General features: G+C 35.9%; 2 pseudogenes; one reads left to right on the top strand and one right to left on the bottom strand.

Annotated features, from left to right (window-relative positions):
• The window catches only part of LOC126630136 (probable fructokinase-7), a 28,057-nt pseudogene extending 3,028 nt beyond the window's left edge, over positions 1–25,029 (bottom strand).
• Positions 21–5,815, top strand: LOC126628808 (uncharacterized; annotated as a pseudogene).
• Positions 25,030–25,283: the final 254 nt, after the last annotated feature.

Genomic DNA, 25,283 nt, shown 5'->3' with positions numbered 1-25,283 from the left:
CCCTCGTTTGGGAACTTGTAGCGTGAGAATAGCCAATTTCTATGGGAAAAAAAGGGGGAAATTGGGGATGAAAATTACCGAGTTTAATTTCTGTCTAAATAGGAGGAATTTCAACCAGGAGAATCCTAAATCCATCGGTTGGAAATCATGCACCCGCCAAATTTCATGATTAGGGCGCCAAACGGGGATGATTAGCGCCAAAGTTCACAATAAAAAGGGCTTCACTCAGTTAGCTCTCCAATCTTTGAAGAGATTCTCGCGCTTCATCTTCTTCCTTCGTTCTAGGTCAGCCTCTTCTCTCTTCTTTTTTGAATTATTTTAAGCTTTTTTGGTATACTCTTTATATCAATTGTGAATTTTGTTGATAGTCATATGCTTGGTGTGCTTATTAATTTTTTTTTTATCCGATTGAATTGTGTTGTCTGTAACCTCATCTGGGAAACAATTCAAATTAAGAATCAGAGTATAATTGTCTTGTTAATTAGTGAACGCTAATTCAATCAAATTTATCCAATTGAATTGTGATATCAAACGATAAGGAATCAACTCACAATGGGCATCATATAATCGTCTTGACGGTTAACATCTAACTAATCGAGAAAATCTGATTAGCAGACCAAAGTTCTTTAATTATGATGTATGACAAGCAGAAGCAGCGACAAGAAAAAACGCTAATTTCTTTAAAGTAAGTAATCAAAGGAACAATTAGCAGGTAGCTCGTAACACTCTTTTTGGGTCTGTAACCTTGTATGGGAAAAATGGAAGGTTTTTGGTGGTGGTGGGTAGGGGGGATACATACTACTGGCTCTTCCCTTGAATTGTTTCCTTCACTGGAAGAAAAGAAAACTTAGATTAGCAGTCCTCCATTTTTAGTTTTTGATTGGCTTTGGTGTTAGTTTAGAAAGTTCCTTTTTACAGATGTTCTTTTGAAGGTTAACAATAGCTAAGATTGAAAATGATAATTTTGTTAAGCCACTAGAGCAGTAATTGAAAGAAGGAATTACTCTCATGATACTAATGCTAGATTGTTCTATCTTTACGAATCAACTGTTGATTTGAATGTGACTTGTATGGCTACTCATTTTTTTTTTGTTCACTTTTGCCTCATTTGTTTTTTGGTTGCATAGCCTCACTCTTAATTTCTTGTCTCAAAAACCTTATGCATCTACTACATGTATATCTACAACTTTTGGTTAAAACAGAAAGTTGCATATCCCATAACTGTTGTTGTATGTCACAATATATCTTTGTTCATATATTCAAATAGGTATGGAAAATACTGATGTTGTAGACATGCTAACGAGGTTAAAGCGAAAGTGTGCTATAAATGAAGAGGAAAATAGGAAAAAGTGGAAAATTATTGTCGGTACAATTATATATGTTATTGTCATTGTCATGCGTTGGTATAGTAAAAGTGTTCTTCTCAAAGAACCTTCAAATGATTGGGATCAAGAAAGACAATCTTTCCTCGGTCGATTGTTTAATGGAAAAGATTCAACTTGCATTGAACAATTACGAGTTAGCAAGAGTGCATTTAAACGGTTATGTGAAATTTTACAACGGATTGGTGGATTAGTTCGCACTAGACATGTGTCCATTGAAGAATCTGTTGCAATTTTTTTTGTATATACTTGCCCACAAATTGAAGTTTAGAGTCGTCGGTTTACACTATTATCGTTCCAAGGAAACAATTAGTCGGCAATTTCACAATGTATTGCATGCAATGATGAAAATAAGTCAAGAATATGTGAAATATCAACCATGCGTTATTAGTAATTATGAAAGAGAGAAGTGGCGGTGGTTTGAGGTAATCAATCAACACCTAAACCAAAAAAATTATGTATTTGTTTGATATCTTCACTAGCTTTTTAGACTTTAATCTTTTTTTTTCATTGCATGACATTTTTATTTAGAATTGTCTTGGAGCACTTGATGGAACTCTCATTCCAGTAACAATAACGACTGAGGAAAGACCAAGATATCGAGATAGAAAGGGTGATATATCCACTAATATGTTAGGAGTTTGTGGTCCAGATTTAAGATTTTTTTATGTGTTACTTGGATGGGAAGGTTCTGCATCTGATGCTTGTGTTTTGCATGATGCTTTACAAATGAGTAACCGGTTTCATGTTCCAAATGGTAATGTGTGATACCAATAAGTTTTATGTTAGAAAAACAAAACTTTAAAATATATCTAAATTTGTTCTCTAAATTTTTATTGTAGATAAGTATTATCTTGTGGACGTTGGCTATACTAATGGACCGGGATTTTTAGCACCTTACCATGGAACTAGATATCACTTGAAAGAGTGGGTTGGAAACTGTTGACCTGAACACTACAAAGAATTATATAATTTGCTTCATTCAAGGGCAAGGAATGTTATTGAGAGGGCATTTGGATTGTTAAAAAAACGATGGAGCATATTACGCACACCATCCTTTTTTGATATTAAAATGCAAGTAAGGATTATAAATGCATGTTGTATCTTGCATAATTTTATTAGAATTGAGCAAGCAGGTGATCCAGTTTTAGAAGCTCAAGATTTACAATTTTTAGTATCTGTGGACTCAGAGTTGTTAAATTGTTAGGAAAATGAAAATAACTCTGATAGGATTACATCTGTTCAAGCTATTGCCGAATGGACAACGTTTCGTGATACATTGGCATTGCAAATGTTCCATGATTACCAAGCTCAGAGAGCAGCCAATACTTCTTAATCTAAAATTAGTTGTTTTTCTTAGCATGTTATCTTTAACGTCTTAGTTAATAATTTTGTCAATGACATTATTGATACGAAATGCATTAGTTTTTAAATTTTATGGAATGCCCTGGTTTTCAGATTTTAGTTTGATTATGTTGTCTTAGTGAATGCTAATACTCTGATTCTTGATATTCATGCTATGAAATGCATTAGTTTTTATATTTTATGGAATGCCCTGGTTTTTAGATTTTATTTTAATTGTGTTGTCTTAGTGAATAATGATACTTTGATTCTTGATATGCATGCTATGAAATGCATTAGTTTTTATATTTTATGGAATGCCTTGGTTTTCAGATTTTAGTTTGATTATATTGTCTTAGTGAATGCTAATACTCTAATTCTTGATATGCGTGCTATGTGTTGAAGTTTCTTTCGAGTGCAAATATAAGGATAGTATAGTGGCACAAGTACGGGTGTAAAACCATAGGGACTAAGAAACAACTTAGTAAAACCTTTGACTCTTACAAATTAGCATTAGTTAAAGACTCCTATGACTTAAAATGGGGGGTTCGAGTAATTTTGGAAAAGAAATAAAGACAGAAAGAAAAGGGAAAAATTAGAACTATCTAAAAACAAACCTAAGACATTGAATAGGTTAGAAATGTTTTTAGGACATAAATCTGATTTCAAATAAACAAAGGCCTTCCCCAAACATTCATGAATCAGTGATATGATCTTTTCACTTATCCCTTTCAAATGCATAACTAAGATGTTCACATATCTAGCATGACATATAACTAGATTGTATGAATCCTCTCTTACTTTGCATGTTAGATGCATGGCATATACATAACACTTATGTTTGCAGGTGCAACCTAGCATGGCATATACTCAGATTTAGCACCTAGAAACTCATTAAGAATGAAGAGGATTATGAACATCACATGAACCCTAGAACATGGCATTTATCCTAGAACTTCATGGAATCAATTTACATGATTAGTTAACCTAACCACATGTTGCTAATGAATGAAAGAAGTTATGGCAGTCATCCTTATCATTCTCAACAGAATGCAAACATAAACAAGGTAGCTAAGCTTGAAAATATGTGCTTGAAATGATTGAAACAAAAAACTGATTCTAGCTTGTAAATGAAATTGATAAACTAAAACAGCATCATAACATTAATTCAATCATGTCTAGGGCTTCAAAGCAGCCCTAAGTATCCATAAAAAAAAAAATACATAAAAAAGTCAGGAAAGCTAGAACCTAGAAACTGCTTAAGGCCGAAGAATCTTGCTCTCTCTCCAGATTCTCTTCCTTCTGTTGAGTATTTGTCTTGTATTGAAAGGCTTAGGACTTAACTAACATCTGACACATTTACATCCTTAAATTGACTCTCATTTATAACTCATAACAACCAGCTTTTAGTATTAGAGTAACTAAAAACTAGCTGTTATCAGAATTTGTAACCGAACAGCTCTTCTTTATTCTGTCATAACTTCTTGTCGAAACCTCCAAATCATAAGCTGTAAAGACCATCAGAAAGAAGAGTTCCATGCTTTCCAACCATATATGGCCCATTTTCTAATTCATTCTGAGCACTTCAGGGCAAAGCTTGTAAGTTGGCTGTTCTGCAAGGGCCTCTTTTGGCGGATCTTGGGCCACTTGTTACAATATTCAAAATAAGATGATTTCTTCAAGTCCTTACTTTCATCTTGAAATACAATACAAACAACAAAATACCTTGTGATGCATGGAGATTTTAAGTCAAAAAGCTAAGAAAAAGAGGGCGTAAAAGTATAACTTTATGCACTCAACACTATGAAATGCATTAGTTTTTATATTTTATGGAATGCCTTGGTTTTTAGATTTTATTTTGATTGTGTTGTCTTAGTGAATAATGATACTCTGATTCTTGATATGCATGTGTTTACGAATGACTTAAAATTTCAATTAATATTTGTTTAATGTCAGGAGCAATGGAAGGATCCGATATAAAACCAGTATGTAAACAAAAACCAAGGAGAAAGAAAGAGAACCAAGAAATTGAAAATGAAGGAGATGAAAATAATTATTTTAGATGGAATGTAGATATGAAACGTGCTTTGGCTGATATACTTTACGAAGAACGAAGATTGGGTAACAAAGGAGATGGTGGTTGGAAGATAGCTGCTTATAATTCTGCTGCATTTATATTATCTGCTCAATTTGATATTCATGTAACTGCCGTTAGCATTCGAAATCATGTGAAGTTTTGGAAAAAGTTCTATGCCATAATGAGTGATATACTAAGTCAAAGTGGATTTAGTTGGGATGCAACCAAAAAGATGATAAGTGTAGATGAAGATCATGTTTGGCAAGAGTATGTGAAAGTATGGTAAATTCATTAATTTTCTTTTGTGTGTGTGATATTCTTTTAACTCTTGTTATACTTACGGTTTGCTTTTTGATTTTTATGTTTTGATTGGTAGTCACATAGTGGTGCTAAAAGTTTTCGTTGGAAGGTCATTCCAATTTGGGATAATGTACTGGATTTGTGTGGCAAAGATAGAGCTACGAGTGAGGGTGCTGAAACAGGTGTGGAAGCTGTTGAGATTATGACTCCTCCATATAATGAAATTATTAATGATATTTCACCTACTTCAGCCAATGGTTAGAAGACTCAAAGCAAGAGAAAGCTAACAAATTTTGTTGATGTGCCTCATACAAAGAAAAAACCAACCACCCTTAAAGATATGATTGCAGATTCACTTGCCAAGATGGCTATATCCTTTCAAGACTATATTTGTATGGACACAAAGAAGCTTGATCCAATAGAGGTATATGATGAAGTAAATGCAACACCAGATCTCAGTGAAGAAGAACAAATCAAAGCATGTGCTTGGTTGATCGAAAATGACAAGCAATTTCTCATGTTGAAGACACTCCCAGTTGAGAAGAAAAAGAATATGGTATTATTGTTTACTTCATGAGGCACATAGGATTATTTTCATTATATTACCCATTTTAGTGTTTTTCAGTAAGATTTTAGTTAGGATAAAAGCCTTGCATGTCATGAAAGTTCATTGATATTTGCAAGTGTGCTTTACTGGGATGTTTCTACTTCAATGAATTTTATCATATTATTGCAGACTCATCACATTATTACAGCTATTAATTGTTGGAAAATTTACTCTGATTTTAACTAATGTCTTGCTGATGTATCATTTTGACGCAAACTGATGAAATGCCTGAGAGGGATGTTGTTTCTTGGACTGAGTTGATTGTTGCTTATACCAAGGCTGGGGATATGGAATCAGCCCGAGAGTTGTTTGAGGGGTTGCCTGCAAAAGATATGGTGGCATGGACTGCAATGGTTAATGGTTATGCTCATAATGCCCATCCAAGAGTGGCATTGGATTGCTTTGAGAGAATGCATTGTGTTGGTGTAGGGACTGATGAGATTATGTTGGTTGGTCTCATTTTGGCTTGTGCACAATTAGATGTGTCTAAGTATGTTAATTGGGTTCGAGACATTGCTGAGAAATCCAGTTTTGGGCCTACTGAAAATGTTCTTGTGGGTTCTGAATTGATAGATATGTACTCTAAGTGTGGAAGTTTGGATAATGCATTCAAGGTTTTTCAGGGAATGAAGGAAAGAAACATATTTTCTTATAGCTCAATGATTTTGGGGTTTGCAATGCACGATGCAAGTGCAGCGATAGAATTATTTCATGAGATGTTGATGACTGAGATAAGACCTAACAAGGTTACTTTTATAGGAGTGCTGACAGCTTGCAGCCATGCCGATATTGTTGATTATTGAAACCGGTTTGTATAAGATCGCAAGGGATGGGTTTTATGTATGGGTTGTCATCCTCACCTTACCTTTCTTTTGTCAACCTTTCTTAGTTGCTTGTAAAACTTGTTTCCTTGTAATTTGGTTTTGGCTTTTCCACTTGTTAGGGCAGATTTTAAGGATTGTGTTGGGGTAGTTAGCCTATAATCTCTTGTAGCTTTCTTTTTGGCTCTCTATAAGGGTTGCCTTCACTCTCTTGTAATCTTCATAATGAAATATACAACAAATATTAAAACCAAAACTCAACATGGTATCAGAGCAGGAACCATAGGGTCCTGACTCTGTTCATTTTTTTTTTATTTCTTCATTTGCTCATCATCGATAGAGATGGCCGAAGAAAATACGTCTAGTGCCGATAGTGCCTCATATTCCTCCCCAAACTTAACCTAAGGGGGTGAGAACAATCCAAATCAATGACTCTACTTGGTGTTACTGAACGAGTTCAACTACCTTTCTTGGTCAAGAGCTGTGTCACTTGTTATAGGAGGAAGATCGAAGCTAGGGTTTATCAATGGAAGCTCTTGGCCCCTAGAATCCACTTCACCAACCTATGATGCATGGCACACTACTAATCAGCTGGTCATATCCTGGATACTTAACTCCATGGAGCCAAAACTTTCTAAGCTTTTCAGTTATTCAAAGTTTTCCCTTCTCCTCTGGGAGTCTGTCAAAGACATGTATGGCAGCCAAAACAACTCAGTTCGCATCTTTCAACTGAAAAAGAGTGTGGCTAGTTTAAAGTAAGGTGATCACTCATTTGTTCAACACCTTGGAAGTATGAAATCCATGTGGAATGAACTCGATATGCATCGTCCACACACCACTGATTCCACTGTGCTACTGAAGAGGGCTGATGAAGACAAGGTGTTTCAACTCTTAGCAAGCTTGGGAGCTGAGTATGAAGACCTGCGTAGGCATTTGCTAATGACTCAAGAGCTGCCCTCATTTACCAGTGTGTGTCATGCAGTCCAGAGAGAGGAAACTCGATGAAGAATGATGAACATTAATCCTAAATCCAACTCTGAGGCTAGGGTTTTCACAATAAATCATAAAGCAACTGGTGATAGGGTGCTAGGGAAGAAAGCAGACTAGAAATGTTCTTATTGCAACATGAAGGGACATTTAAGAGAAAAATGTTGGATTCTTCATCCAGAGTTAAAGCATAAGTTTGATAGGGAAGGCGAGATGATCAAAGATGGGAAGGGAGGAGTCACTCCAAAAGCATTTCACTCAGCTTGTTCCTCAACTGATGGAATGGCCAATTTCTCAACAGATCATGTGTCCTTAATCAACGAGTTTGCTGATATTCTTCAAAAGAAGCAAGGAAGCATTGAGCCTGATGAAATGACGCCTGAAAACCTTACTGCAATGCTAGGGAAATTTGTTAGATTCTTGGCTGACTCAGAGAACACATTGAAAGGCAATATTCCAGGTATTATCAATGCCATTTCCACTACTCTTATTGTAAATGTTACACATGATTTTTGGATTATTGACTTTGGTGCCACTGATCATAAAACTAATAAACCCTCTAGTCTCCATGAATTTCAAAGAACTATTGATCCAATTCATTTATCTGTTGCAAATGGGAAAGGGGAACCTATTCTAGGGAAAGGAAAGGTTAGATTGCTAAGTGAGCATACTGATTCCACTGCTTTTTATGTACCTTCTTTTCCTTTTCAGCTCTTGTCAATAGGAAAAATCACAAAAACCTTAGATTGTCTTGCCATATTTTCCCCTCACAATGTTGTGTTTTAGGATCGAGTTACTCAGAAGAAGATTGCTGAAGGGTTCTTCTTGAACGAACTTTACTATCTCTTAAAGGAGTCCAATTTGTTAAGAAGCTCAATGTCAACTTAAGTCAAGTTCAGGAACACCAACTCTGGCATCAATACCTTACTCATCGCTCAGAACTTGTGATGACCAAGTTGTTTCCTATTTTTTGTAGAAACACACTTGAGTGTGAAACTTGTCAAATATCAAAAGCCACTAGACTTCCCTTTGTTTACTCTAATTGTAGAACTAGTAAACTTTTTGAGCTTGTTCACTCAGATATCTGGGGTCCTTCTTGTGTAGAATCCTTTGATGGGTATAGATATTATGTTACATTTGTTGATGACTATTTTAGAGTGACCTGGTTGTATCTTTTAAAACTTAAAAGTGATTTGGTTGATGCTTTTAAGGACTTTCACAACCTAATCACCAATCAATTTTCATCTAAGTTATATACGTTAAGATAAGATAATGGCACCGAGTACACTTCCAATAACATGAGTAATTACTTAAGCAATCATGACATTTTGCATCAAACTAATTGTGTTGGTACACCACAACAACATGGTATGGCAGAGAGGAAGAATCGAGACTTATTGGAGAAGACTTGATCACTTTTGATTCAAATGAATTTTCCTAAGAAATTTTGGTCTCAAGCCCTACTCACTGCCACTTACATCATTAATAGACTGCTAACTCGGGTGTTGAATGTTAAATCTCTTTTTGAAGTTATGAAGGGCAGGCCTATAAACTTGTCTCACCTCATGGCCTTTAGTTGTACTTATTATATGCACATTCAAGCTCTCCATCTTGACAAACTCGACCCTCGAGCTGTCAAATGTGTGTTTATGGGATATGCCAGTTCTCAAAAGGGTTACAAAGTGTACAACCCTAACACGGGGAAGCTGGTAGCTCTAGAGATGTGCGATTTGATGAATATTCACCTTATTTCCACAAAAGGTTGGAGACTAATGCTAATATGGAAAATCTTATGGACCTATTTCCATTACCTATTTCAGCAGAAATTCATGAAGTCATTCTTGCTCATATCAGCACTGATAGTTCTCAACTCATTGAGAGTGTAATTGATGCAGTGCCAAGCTCCTCTAGACCTTCAGAAGCTCAACCAAATCAGCAAGCTATAAGTGCACCAAGAAGAAATCCTACACAAGATAGACATCCACCAGTGAGGTTACAAGAGTACGTTACTTACATTGCAAGGCATCCTATCTCTATAGCCATTTCTTATCACAGATTCTCATATTCTCATGCTTCTTTCCTTAACAAATTGTCCCACACTTTTGAAACAAGGAATTTTCATGAAGCCACATGCATGCCTGAGTGGCAAGATGCTATGACTAAAAAGCTTCAAGCTCTGAATGACAAATAGACATGGAGTGTGTTAGACCTTCCAAATGGCAAGAAGGTAGTGGGAATTAGGTGGATATATAACACCAAATTCAACTCCAATGGAAGCATTGAGAGACGCAAGGCACAATTAGTAGCTCAAGGCTCAATTAGTAGCTCAAGGCTTTACTCGAACCTATGGCATTGACTACAAGGAGACTTTTGCTCCTGCTGCCAAAATGAACATAGTGAGGGTATTGTTGTCTATGGCAGTCAATAATGCATGGCCCTTATTCCAAATGGATGTGAAGAATGCATTTCTTCATGGGGATTTTGAAGAAGAAGTGTACATGAAGTTGCTTCCTGGTCATCTAAGAGAAAATGTTAGTTCAGTCCTTGAAGCTGCAGGGTTCAAAATGAGTCATCCTTACTCTTCTTTGCTTGTTAGAAATGGTATTGTTGGAAAATTGATTGTGCTTATATATGTTGACTACCTAATTATTGAAGGAAATTTTATGAAAAACATGTTCATTTAAGCAACATCTATAGCATGCAATTAACAATTAAAAGGCAGAATCATGCTTGTATGCACTTAAAAACAAAACATTAACCATGAAATTCAAAGCCTAGTAGATTGGTGAACCTTGACTCAACTTAAAACAACATTTGTTAGTTGAGAAATTATACCTTTGTAGATTCCTCTTTGCATAAGCAAAGGCTAATCACCCAAAGAGAGGGCCTTCATTCCTTGCATCTTAGATCTATGGATTTGGATGGATGAAATGGTTCTCCAAGTTCCCAAAATTGAGAACCTCTAAGTCTCTTCACCAAGGTTAGATTGGAGAAGAAATGAGTGACCTTGGAGTAGTAGGATTGCTAGCTAAACCCTCCAAGGAGGCCGGCCACTTTAGAGAGAAAGGAGAGCTTATGTGCTCATCCTTTCCCAAAAAGAAAACCCTAAATGAATTTTGGCTATAAAGTCATAATTATACCTTAATTCATTGGAGTGGCAAACTTGTAAATAAGTCCAAAACTCACTCCATCTCTAAATGGCCGGCATTAGGGTATTATTGGGCTAATTGGGCCTTTGTGAATCATTATTCATTAAGTTGTCATACAACTTAATTCAATGGGCTTGACGTTCGAAGCCCATTGGGCCTTAAGGTCCAAAACTATCCCGAGGTCTTTAACGAACTTATTCGTTTGATTAATTAACATATTAATTAATCCTTGCCATAAATAATTAAACCATTTAATTATTCTTACTCATCTCCATTGTTTCTTCAATCTCCACCGTACACGGTGTACGATCCATTAGGTTCCTTTTAGCGAGGCAGTGGGCGATTAAAACCATTTCAAATCGATTGTGAATTGAAACTTACTTTCAATTCTCCCTTTAGTGATTATACACGTTTAGGGCTTCCACAAACCATGAGTGACACCTAGCTGCATATCATGTTTACCCAAGCTAATCAGAAGAGGTGGAGAACCTATTCAGTTTAGGATTACAAATGCAATACGGTCTTTCTCTAATACAATACTCTTGACCACATTGTTTGGTTTGATAGTTTATTCATGTCTACTATCCAATGTGATTCGTGTGCTTATATGATTACCTTGAATGTGATTTGGAACGACTTCCTAAATCTCATTCATACTCTGGCCAGAGATTCTTAATCATATCATAGAGTATTCTCCCCCAAACGGTTTGAAGGTTAGAGATCCCTTGTTGCGCATTCACTTGCCTCCATGGCTAAGTGGCTTAACCCCGACAATGCCGTGGACACCCTCCTGATGGAGTGACTTTGACATAATCAAAGATCAAGGACTTAACCACAAGACAACTATGATGCCTCATGTCAAAGGACTACTTTGCATTATCCCAACCATGAGTTCTCATGTGACATGAGTATGAGAACTCCTCGTTGATCGTGTTCAGTGGACTCATTCATTATTGAGCACCTACATGCTTGTCTTGATGTCACACACACCAAAAACTCGAGACTAGTCACTCTCCCTGAGAGAAGACACATCACGTACTGATCTTAACGGACTGTCAATGCCCAATTGGCAATCCTATGATCAGGAACGTTTAGGATGTGTCTACGAAAGAATGGTCTCAAGAATCTAACTTCTTTAGATTGCATTCTCCCAATCACATATTCCTTGGACTTATCGTTTAAGCGTATAACATTTATATGAGATGGCTCAAACAATAATCGTTGCCCTTTATATTAAACTAGATTAGTTTAACATGTGAAATGTCCGTAAAGTATCATCATATGATTGGTTTTAGGGCACATTTCCAACAATCTCCCACTTGCACTAGAGCCAATCAGCTTGGTCATCAGTGATGATACCTCTTCTGTAGTCATTTCATAAATGGCTGAGTAGTAGGCCTAGACAATGGATATCTATATGTTATCAATAGAAGCAACTTTGAGAATAACGACGTCACCATTATACATGATTCTTAATCATGTGGTTTTGTCTCTCATTTGAGTTCGGATCTTGATGAGACCTTGATTCTCTGGCTTGAGCTATCGCCCCATTAGTGTCGTAGTGTCAGTACACTATAGACACTTTCTGGTTGGAACCGAATAGAGAGTTCATAAATGAACTTTCCCATCCAAACAACATTGTTGTAAACTTCTATAAGGCAATATATTTTGCATTCATAATGGAACACACTAAAGTCATTACTTTTAATGTTTCCATCCAAATATCTCTTTAGTTATAATAAAGAGATATCTGATTATCTCTTCATTCATAATGAAGAAACATCCAATGATGGATTAGATTCATAATCTAATACATTTACGCTTCCTTTACGTTACTCTAATTCTTCCTCATTCTTTGAGGAATCTATCCTTTAGTATTTCTTAAATACTTAAGGACTCACTTAACAGTTGCCATGGTTCTGATCCTGGGCTTGCATTGATATTGTCTTGTACCGATCTAGGTACAATTCATATCAATGTTTTTCATACAATATGAAATACGTAAATCACCTTTCTGCGTATGCATAAAGGATTCTATTTATGCATTATGTTTCTTTAGGAGTCAAAATGGTAAGTTCCCTTTGAGAAGAACAACTTCCTAGTCTCACTAGAGTTGTCCTTTTGATTTGATGTTTGTCATCATATGAGAAACTTCCTAGCATCTCTTGTCTATCATTAGGGCTTGATATAATCCAATTATATCTTGAAATCTATCATTATAGATTTCCATCCCATGTTTATAGACTATGTCTCCCATATACATTCTATCTTTATAGAATGTTTATAGTCATAACTTTAACGAAGAAGTATTCTTTTCATTTCCAAAATTAATATATCATATATGTGTGTATATATATATATATATATATATTTAAATTTAGGAAAATGATTAACTCCCACTAATCTTTTGTAAACCAAGTAAACAAAAGATTCATTTACATCTTTATGAGAAATCAATTGATTTGATCTTTCTCTCATAAGACGCTTATGGCTCCCACTAGCTTGCTAAGATTCATGATGGATGGATCTCTACAACTTACATGTCTTGTGATTTATAGTTTTAGACATATATTATCAAGACTATCTTAATAATGGTTTCGGAAACTCATATTATGTCCAAACATTGAATCACCATTTAGTTGTAGCTAGCAATCTTCGAATTAATTGAAACCAAGACTACGTCAAAGATGGTTTCTTCCAAGTCAACGAATCTCTTTAATTGTAGTCACCTTAAGCTACCAATTAGCTATGGAGGTTTCATTATTTCGGGCCAAATGGTACTTTACCATTTCCTTGAGTATTTATCGTATATACACTCAATGTAGTCATAAGGATTTTCATTCTTTATTTCTTTCGAATTAAGAGGTGTAACTCTATGACATAGTCATAAAGTTCAAACCATTCAACTGAGACGGTTTATAAATCCTTCTCGACTACCTTGGAGCTTGTGGTATAGGAACTAGGTTGTTATATTTGTTGATCACTATCTTGTTTCTCAAAGAACCCATTCTTTGAGTTCTATCCCTCCTTCATTTGCCCTATCTTAGGCAAATCCTAGTGTAGGATTACAATGAACTACCCAACAAACAACATTTGTTAGTTGGTTTATAGAAGTGATATCCAAATGTTAATTTAAGGATATCCACAAGATAATTCTCAAACAAATATTGCTTATTAGCACACAACCCCAAATCTTAACATGATTAAGATTTGTCTTTCTTTCCAACTACATTTTATGGAGTCATGAAAATTTTGGAAGATCTTCTAATTGACAATCATATTGTCTTAGAAGCATATATCCTATATATGGGTAATTGATAACATCCAACGAACTAAATCTTTATTCAAGTTTGTTCTTCTCTTAATGGAGAAATCCATTATCTTTTGATGCTTCTTTCCTTGATATTTTTCAAGGAAACTGTTCTAAAGTGTTATCTTTCCTTGGATCAAATCTAAGGAGGCAAATACTTTAGACGTCTTACTCATCATCTTACATTTCTTGAATTCTTTGAAACCTTTTGCAAAGTATTCGGACTTGTGTTTATTCAAAATAAACTATAGTCCAACTGAGAGTGATCTTCGGTGAATGTCATACAACATGAGTAGTATTATGTTGTGGACAAGTGCCACTAACATCTAAGTGAATTAACCTCAACAACTTTGTGATTCTTTCTTCTTTCCAAAAGAATAAAGATTCGAACATTTCGCCTCTATACAATTTTAATAAGAAGGTATTGGATCCGGATCTAACGATCCAAAGCATCCATCTATGACCAACTCGTAATTTATGTTTTAGAGGTATCACAACTCAGTTGGGATTAGTCACTACCTTGCAACCTTTTGGGTTTTAAGCATCATTATATTCTAAACAGTTAACACTACCATATCATCTCTACTATAGAGACAATCAATTAGATTACTATAATCCAATCGTTGACTAATAAAGAACAATGTTTTGTCAAACAAAACATTCATCCATCTCTACTATAGTGACGAAATTAAGTTCCTTAAAATTGGAATGTAAAGACAATCTTTGGTTTTTCAATTTCTTTGGTAGTTCATATGAGGAAGTAAGTACTATCTGCTTTCGCAGAGATCTTTATTTATTCACGTTCCGAATGTGAGGCACCTTTTTCTTCTCTCATATATCTTCTACTTCTTATTAGTCACACTTTTACAACGATTGTAAAACATAGTTACTAATACGGAATCAAGCATTCAAGTAGAAGAACCAACTGTTTTGAACTATTCAAGAACAATTTACATCACCTTCGAAAGGTGTGTTCTTGACACTTGCAAGACTTTTCTTGCAAATACCCCTTCTAATGTCCATCCTTTCATAAAGAAAGTTTGTTCCCTTGGAGTTATTTCACTTTCTTCATTTGACTTCTCCTTTGACTACAATAGTCATGGTCCCTAAACTCCCACTATCTCTCTTGAAACTTATTTCAATTGTGTTATACACATCAAACGATTTGGAGAGTGTGTGGTTATTGTTCACTATATAGTTTACAATAAACTTAGTGAACCATTTGGATAGGGACATAAAGGTGAAGTCCTAGCCTAGTTTCCGTCTCGTTAAGTGGTTTATCACTTCAACACTCAATGATTCAAAATCGTCAGAAGTCCATGTTAATGGACTATTTTTGTCAAACAACCATTATGTTCTAAACATAATTACAAACTTTCAAGAGTTGTTCAAGGCAACTCTCATTTCTTCATACAACAATTTGTAAGTGAAGAATCAGGGCACATAAAGTGTCCATGCCCTTGTGCTTACTTCTAAAGTTCCTTGTTCATGTAACAAAGAAACAAGCACTAATGTTTGCATTGACTAAGGGTTGTTCAAAGCAACTCTTATTTCTTCATACAACGATTTGTAAGTGAATAATTATGACATTAAAAGTGTTGTCCTCCTTATGATAGACTTATCTAACATTTTCTTCCAATGGTACATTATCAATAGGAAGATTGTGAGGATGAGACTACTTAGGTACATATACAATCCATTTAAGACAATCTTTGGGATTGTTGTACCAAGTCCGGAAACTAAAGCATTCGGCTTTTCTTTGTCAAGTTTTGGATAGCGTTTGCAAATATATTGGTAAACAAATACATAACGAATATAAATTGATTGATTTTAAGCCATTTGATCCGGGTCTTTAAATCAAATAGCACCACCCACTATTTTTGGCAAATTCCATATCCCTCATTGGAATTCGAGAGTTTTGGAGGTAACTCTTAGTAGGGTATGGGAGACTCACTATTACCAAGCCCACCTTACAATGATATGATGTTGGCTAGCATTAATAATAATGAGAGAGTATGCTTACTCATTTGCATCTCTTGCAAGTACCCATCTTATTTGGCCTCTAGAGAATGTAGCCTCACAATGATATGATGTTGGCTCCATTTCACTTAGTTAAGTCATTCCCACCATGCAAGTTCGGGTAGGGGTTCAAGAACAACCTCACAATGATATGATGTTGGCTATTCTCGTTGCCTACCTTTCACAACATCAAGTATGCATATAGACTCCTCCTGAGTGTAAGCACGCACTTTGTACTCCCCCATGATAGGGTGAAGCCGATGTACGAGTCACAAACGATCGGAGCCTACCACGGTGGAAGGCCACGAAAGAGTGTTCAAAGCACTCTCACGCTTGTCAACTTAATAATGGTTTGGTTGAGGGTTTTTAGGTCTCATCACATATAAATATTCATTTTAATCTTTATTAAAACAATTTTGGTCCTATTACAACTATTGGTCCATTTGATTGAATTTAGTTGTATATAATACTCCCACTATGCTTATAAAACGGTTTTTAAAGCAAGAGTATATGATACTACTAACATAAACTTTGCAGTCATTTGATGGACTATATAGTTGCCTTAGGGCCTTAGGATGACTATGAACCTTTGTTTAGATTCAACACGAGCCTAGTGTTGAATCTCGGTCTAGGGATGGTGATTGATTTTAGTTACGCGTTTAATCACATTAAGGCGTGTTGTCTTAGGGGCGTTGGACCCTCTACTCCATTTTCATGCATATCAAATAATACAAGAAAGGAGTACTTCAAAGTAAAGATGAGCTTATGCTCTTTACAACATTTGAATAAAACAAATTACTTTAAAGTAAAGAAGAGCTTATGCTCTTTTATAACATTTGATCAAATCAAATTACAACCAAAATCTAATCTACACATTCCCATGGTTCAAACAAATTTGAAACGGCCTTTCACATAGCTCAATTATCATAGGCTTAGGTTCATAATCACCCTTTAATTAATTAACACTTTAACTAATTAAATTGAATGCAACATTTTCATTTGGTTTTTGTATCCATAGAATTGATTTAAATGGAGCTAAATGAAATGAAAATCCAATTCTCATTTAAAGAGACAAAACCATTTTGTTCTCAACCTAATTTGGGCCAAAATGCAATAACCTCAACTTTTTGGGCTATGTTGCAAAACTTAAACTTTTGAGCTCATTTTGTAAAAACACAAAAGTCCACTACTTCATGTAATTACAACTAGAACCCAAAAATTTCAACAAATTCAAAAACTTCATTAAAGGAACAAAACAATTTGTCCTTTAATGATTTTGGGCCTTTACGTAAATATGTAAACTTTTGGGTCAAACTACAAATTACACAAAAGTACCAAAATTTTATGTAATTGCATAAAAGCCCCAAAAACACCCCACTTGTAGGGTGGCCGGTTTTGGAGAGAAGGGAGTGATGTGTGTATTGATTTGTAGTTTTAGACATAAAGTCATGCAAGTGGTGCATGACATAAATGTCATGCAAGTGGTGTATGTAAAAGGGAATTAATCCTTACACACCCACTAATATTTCTTACACCTTTCTAAATAAATATCTAACACATTTAAACATTTGAAAAGCATAAAACAAAAAACTTTATGAAATAAATCAAAACTTTGAATCAAAACACCAAACTTTATGTTCTTGGCTAAAACTCCAAGAACAATGAAGAACATTCATGAAAAACTCAAAAAATCTCCATGAACATTTTTCACCCAAAGACATCCCAAAACCACTCAAACTTAAGGGAAATAACATATAACCAAACTAGGGTACATAGAGGTTCCAAAAGTCACTTGAAAACACTTTTAACAAGTCAAACATGAACCCAAAAAACCACCATTTGGATTTGGCCGAAAATTCCCAAAAACATGGCACCAAATTTTAGCTCCAATATTCATGCTCATATGAACTACATCTACAACATTTGAGATGACAAATTTTCTAACAAAATTTACATTCAAAGAAGCAAGAATAAAGCTTGTAACATATTACAACATTTAAATCAAAGACTATGAACTACAAAACCCAAAAGGATTCACCAACTACTAGACCTAGGCTTTGATACCACTTGAAGGAAATTTTGTGAAAAACATGTTCATTTAAGCAACATCCATAGCATGCAATTAACAATTAAAAGGCAGAATCATGCTTGTATGCACTTAAAAACAAAACATTAACCATGAAATTCAAAGCCTAGTAGATTGGTGAACCTTGACTCAACTTAAAATAACATTTGTTAGTTGAGAAATTATACCTTTGTAGATTCCTCTTTGCATAAGCAAAGGCTAATCACCCAAAGAGAGGGCCTTCATTCCTTGCATCTTACATCTATGGATTTGGATGCATGAAATGGTTCTCCAAGTTCCCAAAATTGAGAACCTCTAAGTCTCTTCACCAAGGTTAGATTGGAGAAGAAAAGAGTGACCTTGGACTAGTAGGATTGCTAGCTAAACCCTCCAAGGAGGCTGGCCACTTTAGAGAGAAAGGAGAACTTATGTTCTCATCCTTTCCCAAAAAGAAAACCCTAAATGAATTTTGGCTATAAAGTCATAATTATACCTTAATTCATTGGAGTGGCAAACTTGTAAATAAGTCCAAAACTCACTCCATCTCTAAATGGCCGGCCTTAGGGTATTATTGGGCTAATTGGGCCTTTGTGAATCATTATTCATTAAGTTGTCATACAACTTAATTCAATGGGCTTGACGTTTGAAGCCCATTGGGCCTTAAGGTCCAAAACTATCCCGAGGTCTTTAACGAACTTATTCGTTTGATTAATTAACATATTAATTAATCATTGCCATAAATAATTAAACCATTTAATTATTCTTACTCATCTCCATTGTTTCTTCAATCTCCACCTTACACGGTGTACGATCCATTAGGTTCCTTTTAGAGAGGCAGTGGGCGATTAAAACCATTTCAAATCGATTGTGAATTGAAACTTACTTTCAATTCTCCCTTTAGTGATTATACACGTTTAGGGCTTCCACAAACCATGAGTGACACCTAGTAGCATATCATGGTTACCCAAGCTAATCAGAAGAGGTGGAGAACCTATTCAGTTTAGGATTACAAATGCAATACGGTCTTTCTCTAATATAATACTCTTGACCACATTGTTTGGTTTGATAGTTTATTCATGTCTACTATCCATTGTGATTCGTGTGCTTATATGATTACCTTGAATGTGATTTGGAACGACTTCCTAAATCTCATTCATACTCTGGCCAGAGATTCTTAATCATATCATAAAGTATTCTCCCCCAAACGGTTTGAAGGTTAGAGATCCCTTGTTGCGCATTCACTTGCCTCCATGGCTAAGCGGCTTAACCCCGACGATGCCGTGGACACCCTCCTGATGGAGTGACTTTGACATAATCAAAGATCAAGGACTTAACCACAAGACAACTATGATGCCTCAGGTCAAATGACTACTTTGCAATATCCCAACCATGAGTTCTCATGTGACATGAGTATGAGAACTCCTCGTTGACCGTGTTCAGTGGACTCATTCATTATTGAGCACCTACATGCTTGTCTTGATGTCACACACACCAATGACTCGAGACTAGTCACTCTCCCTGAGAGAAGACATATCACGTACTGATCTTAACAGACTGTCAATGCCCAATTGGCAATGCTATGATCAGGAACGTTTAGGATGTGTCTACGAAAGAATGGTCTCATAAATCTAACTTCTTTAGATCGCATTCTCCCAATCACATATTCCTTGGACTTATCGTTTAAGCGTATAACATTTATATGAGACGGCTCAAACAATAATCTTTGCCCTTAATATCAAACTAGATTAGTTTAACATGTGAAATGTCCGTAAAGTATCATCATATGATTGGTTTTAGGGCACATTTCCAACAATTATTACATGTGACAATATGAGTGAAATCAAGGCGCTTAAGCAGTCACTTCACCAAAAATTTTCCATTAAAGACTTGGGACCCTTAAAATACTTTCTTGGAATTGAGGTGGCTACCTTTCTAAAAGGATTGTTCTTGAATGAAAGAAAGTATGTTCTCGATTTTCTAGATGAAGCTAACATGATGGAATGTAAACCAGCTCGGACACCCCTAGCTAGCAAGCTTCAGTGGCATGAAAAAGGTGAACTTCTCTCGAACCCTAGTGTTTATCAGTGAATGGTTAGGAAACTTATTTATCTCACCATTACTAGGCCTAATACCTCATATTCAGTTAGCCTAGCCAGTCAGTTCATGTATTCTCCTACTCTAGTTCATTGGGAAATCGTCAGGAGAATACTTCGATATCTCAAGGGCTCAGTAGGAAGAGGGATAATTATGAAGAACAATGGATCAAATCACATTTTGGCCTACATAGATGCTGATTGGGTTGGAAATGCCCTTGATTGAAAATCCACAACAAGTTTTTGCACATTTGTTGGAGCGAATCTTGTCACTTGGAAGAGCAAGAAACAAACTATTATTGCTCGATCTAGTGCCGAAGCTGAGTATAGAGCCATTGCAGCAACGACCTATGAACTCATATGGTTGAAAGGTATTCTTTCTGAGCTTGGATTCACAAGCATGACACCTATGTCCTTGTATTGTGATAACCAAGCTGCCATGAACATTGCCTCCAATCCAGTATTCCATGAAAGAACCAAACATATTGAAGTTGACTTCCATTATATTCATGCTCAAGTTCAATCCAAGGTGATAGACACCGTGTTCACACGTAGCCATGATCAACTTGCTAATATATTCACAAAAGCACTAGACTCTACTCAGTTTCAACGTTTGTTGTGCAAGCTTGGATCAATCAATCCCCTTGATCCAGCTTGAGGGGGTGTATTAAAACCGGTTTGTATAAGATCTCAAGGGATGGGTTGTATGTATGGGTTGTCATCCTCACTTTAGCTAAGTCATAGGCTAAAGTGGTGGTCTTAACCCTACTTTCATGACTTCCCATAACTTGTCATTCACCTTACCCTTCTTTTGTCAACCTTTCTTAGTTGCTTGTAAACGCTTCTTTCCTTGTACTTTGGTTTTGGCCTTTCCACTTGTTAGGGCAGATTTTAGGGATTGTGTTGGGGGTAGTTATCCTATAATCTCTTGTAGCTTTCTTTTTGGCTCTCTATAAGAGTTGCCTTCACTCTCTTGTAATCTTTATAATGAAATATACAACAAATATTGAAACCAAAACTCAATATTGATGAAGGTCGGTAGTTATTTGCAACCATGGAGAAGTACTATGATGTTGTTCCAACAACTGATCATTACACTTGCATGGTAGACCTACTTGGTCGAGCTGGGCGCTTGGAATATAACTAATGTCTCATTTTTGTTTGATGACTTTAACCTTGATGATTTATAACCAGTTTAACGTTTTTATTCAAATTTGTATTCCTCTATATAATACAAATTTTAGAAAATATCCAAACATTGAAATTTGGAATTCCTGTCATTTTGTATTTTCTATGTATCTAACATCCAAACGATGAAATTTCAATTAACGGGAATTTAATTACTGTCAATTGTAATTCTCGTCATTTAAAATCTGTGATAATTTAGAAATTCTCCATCCAAACATAGTGTTAGTTTATCAAAAACGGGAATGACTCAATAGAAAAATCTGAAACAAATGAGACCTAAAGACAGATCTTAATGCTATGTACAATACGCTTAAAAAAGTGCAGTCAAATTTGTGCACGCCATATTGACAACCACATTAGTTGCATATGGACAACTGTAAAGTTGAAGTATCAACAATATCAATAGAATTAATGACATATCCACATTTCAAAAAAGTTGAGTTAGTGCACGTTTAAAAAATTCTACGGATAATGTGACCAAAGCGAAATAACAGAATCTTGATAAAACTGGTGGTAATACAATGAAGCAGAAAAGTTAAAAGTGATTTTGGATGGCTAGAAAAAGCACCTTGCCCATAAAAGCTGCAAAGCCTCCAAATCTTGAAATTCCAACTGCAACATTTGCAGGAGCTCCACCAGCAGCTTTCTTGAAACCATCTGCATCTGTAAGAGAAACTCCGGCACTAGTCGCAACGAAGTCGATCAACATCTCACCAAAGCAAACAATCAACTCTGAGTTCTTCTATTGGATACTACTCTTTTTCTTTAAGGATAATGTTTTAGATGAACCTACAAAGAACCAATTGGTTAAGAACTTGAGATCAGTTCAGAAAGCCAAGGAAATTATGACTCTAACATTCTTGTTATTAAACAAAATTTCAACATAAAGAAAATGACGTGATACATTAAAGTAAAAGTCCTAGATATTACATAACCAATAATTTATTAATTAGGATCGTATTTTGTAGCTTTGGGAAAATGTTCTTGATCAAATTTTGCCAACAACTATTCTCGATATCGTTAAACAATCAATATGCTCTCAAAGCTTAAGTTGTCAAGAAATAAGTCAACGGTGGATATCGAACTAACTCTCTTTCACGTGCAACTCCATCTGCACATGAAACATGATCACGAAAATCTTAGTTTTCAAGAAAATCGACCAACAATGTATATCTAGTTGACAAGTATCCTATCATTTACCTCGAGAATCCAATTGGGTACAAATAAAATCCAAGATTTACAACAGTAAAACACAGTTTTACTGAAGAATCAAAAAGGGATATCAACGAACTTAAAGAAAGTGGAAATTATTACCAGAAAGAGAGGAAGAATTCCTAGCAAACTTGAAGCTTCCCTTTTTGGATCGCTCAAGTGTGACGGGGAAGCAGCTGCATCCTGTTCGTCCATTATTATAATTAAATTAATCAAGAGTGTTGTTAATTATGCTTGAAACCTAACATTGACTAAAAAGTTGAAAAATTGAAACGCAAATCAACGCTGGTTTTTTTTTTTTTTTTTCAAGAATTAAGATTAATTAATTAATCGAGAGTTTATATATCTCCAACTGAATTCTAATTTAAAGTAAAAAAAACACTGAATTCTGTTGTAGGCATAATTTACTGATCAATTATGGAAGCCATAGAGAGAGGGTGCAGCAATAGTAGAGAGAAGAGAGAGATATGTAATTTTGAGGTGTGTTGTTATTCCACCCCATTGTGTCTTTATTTATAGTAGTAGGGAAGATTAATTCCTTACCCTTTTAAGATTACAACTCTAATAGGATATTAACTACTAAAGGGAATATTCAAAGATATCCCTAGATACATTAGGATTTACACAATCACATTCCTAATCTAATAGGACTGCAACACCCCCCTTTGAGTGTGTAAATACTCAAGTAAATGGCGCATCAGGTCTTCAGCGATGAAGTAAGTACAGTTAATGAAGTTGTCGGCATAATGTGCGAATGCGAGTCTCAATCTCCTGATGCTTTGATGATGTGATGTAGACGCAATATGTCTTGGCGTTGACTTTGTTGATGTATCATGTCTTGGTCGGGTGGATACATGCGACATAGTCTTCATGGATCATCATTGTGACTCAACGATGGATGAAAGCAGCAAGTACTTCAAATATGCTCAACAAGAACTCCTAGCCATGTCTCACTTGTGGCGTAGTGAAGCGAGGTGAGTCTTGGAATGATTCGAAGATTTCGCAACTAAGGTCATATCATGGACCTCCAAGATATTGCGATGTCCCTAATGGTAAAGACATAACCATTCGGGGATGTGCCTTGTGCGGGTTTGATAAGTAACCTACGCCAGCATAACAAACAAGGCAAGCATCATTCCGAGGATCAGGGGGTCGAATCCACTCGAGATGCATTAGGGCTTGCCCAAATCCGTAGTGCCTTCAGGGCAGGCGAAAACGTCTTTAATACCAATTCAGTGGTTGTGTGTAGGCACGGTGCTGCATCTTTACCAATAGATCAATAGCAAAGGAGATGTCCTTTCTAATTGCAACGAGCTAAGTACAACAAAGCGCAAAGTTGAACTCAGATATGGAACTTCGGATTCCATAACCTCTTCAAGGGTCTCGTTTGCATATAATGTATGGACGATCATAGGTATACTCTAAGACAACACATTCGAGGTGTAGTTCGACTGGTAGACCAAAGTACCGTCAAAACAATGCTTCAACTTCAGGTCAAGGCATAAATGAGTTTTACCAAGATCCTTCATCTAAAATTCCATCTTCAGGTGCGAGGTAGTTTTCTCAAGCTCTTCTAGAGTCTTAGTGGGATTCATGTTAACGACATAAATTGTAACTCTAGCAATTCGGAATAAGACTTCATAGTTTAACACGTAAGGACATTCATTCATATCTTTAACTGATCAAATAATCACTTAGACAGGTATACCTCATTAGCCAGATTGCTTCATTTCGTAAGTGAACGCCTCAAACAAGTTGAGAGGGTGTTCCGTGGTTCAGAACTATTTGAGCCAATCCATGTAATTCTTCGGGAACTTATATGTAAATCTCCGTATCTATATCCCCATGGAGAAAACACTAACCACATTTCATAATGCTGCTATCAATCACATGATGTTTGAGAGAAACCTTGCGCCGTAAGGCATGCATCATATCGCATTATTTTATTCATCTTATAACGCTTCCTTTCCCATTTGTAACATAACGGGGTTACCTTGGGCAGTGTAGGAACGATAGGTCCAAAACACACTTTGTGAGGAATTTAACCTGGATTGTAATTTCTGTTTGTCCAATCAGTTCTACATCATCACTTAATCAACGGAACACAGTTCAATATCATCGTTTTTCATTTATGTTGGTAACTACCATATAAGTGAAAACATCATCGATGGTAATCTTATTTCAATTCCATTTTCTTATCCAAACTAGTATACTGGACCAAGAACTTCAAGTGTCGGGAGTACTCCAGATTAATCTCATGAGATGGAAATTATTTGGGACAGCAATCATGTATATATTCATTTTGTGCCATGTTTTCCACTTCTAGGGAAGTGAATCCTATGAACTAAGTGATTTGTCGTGCTCCAGGCCAAGATAAAGTGATTGGCTATCCGTCGGTGTACCAGACCGTTTAACAGGGACGACACACCCTTTGGGGATGTCTTGACATCCGTTAAGTATGTCTATCCTTGCAGGCATTTCTACAGCTGGTATATAATCTCTTCACTTTAGCTAGATCAGGGGAATGTGTCTGGTGCAACATTCTGAATGCTAGAATTCATCGTACTTGCTTATCACACTTGTGCGGTATGGGGATCGAGGTGAGACATAGTGGGTAACGTCCATGCAAATTCACGCTGTTTTACAGGAACGTTAATGTTCTTATCTCCCCCTAACGACGGGAATACTGTCTTATTAAATTGACTACTTGTAAATGAGCGGTAAAAAGATCG

Source organism: Malus sylvestris, chromosome 7 (genome assembly GCF_916048215.2).
Source record: "Malus sylvestris chromosome 7, drMalSylv7.2, whole genome shotgun sequence".
Classification (NCBI taxonomy): domain Eukaryota; kingdom Viridiplantae; phylum Streptophyta; class Magnoliopsida; order Rosales; family Rosaceae; genus Malus; species Malus sylvestris.
This window is presented reverse-complemented; position numbering and strand designations above follow the sequence as displayed.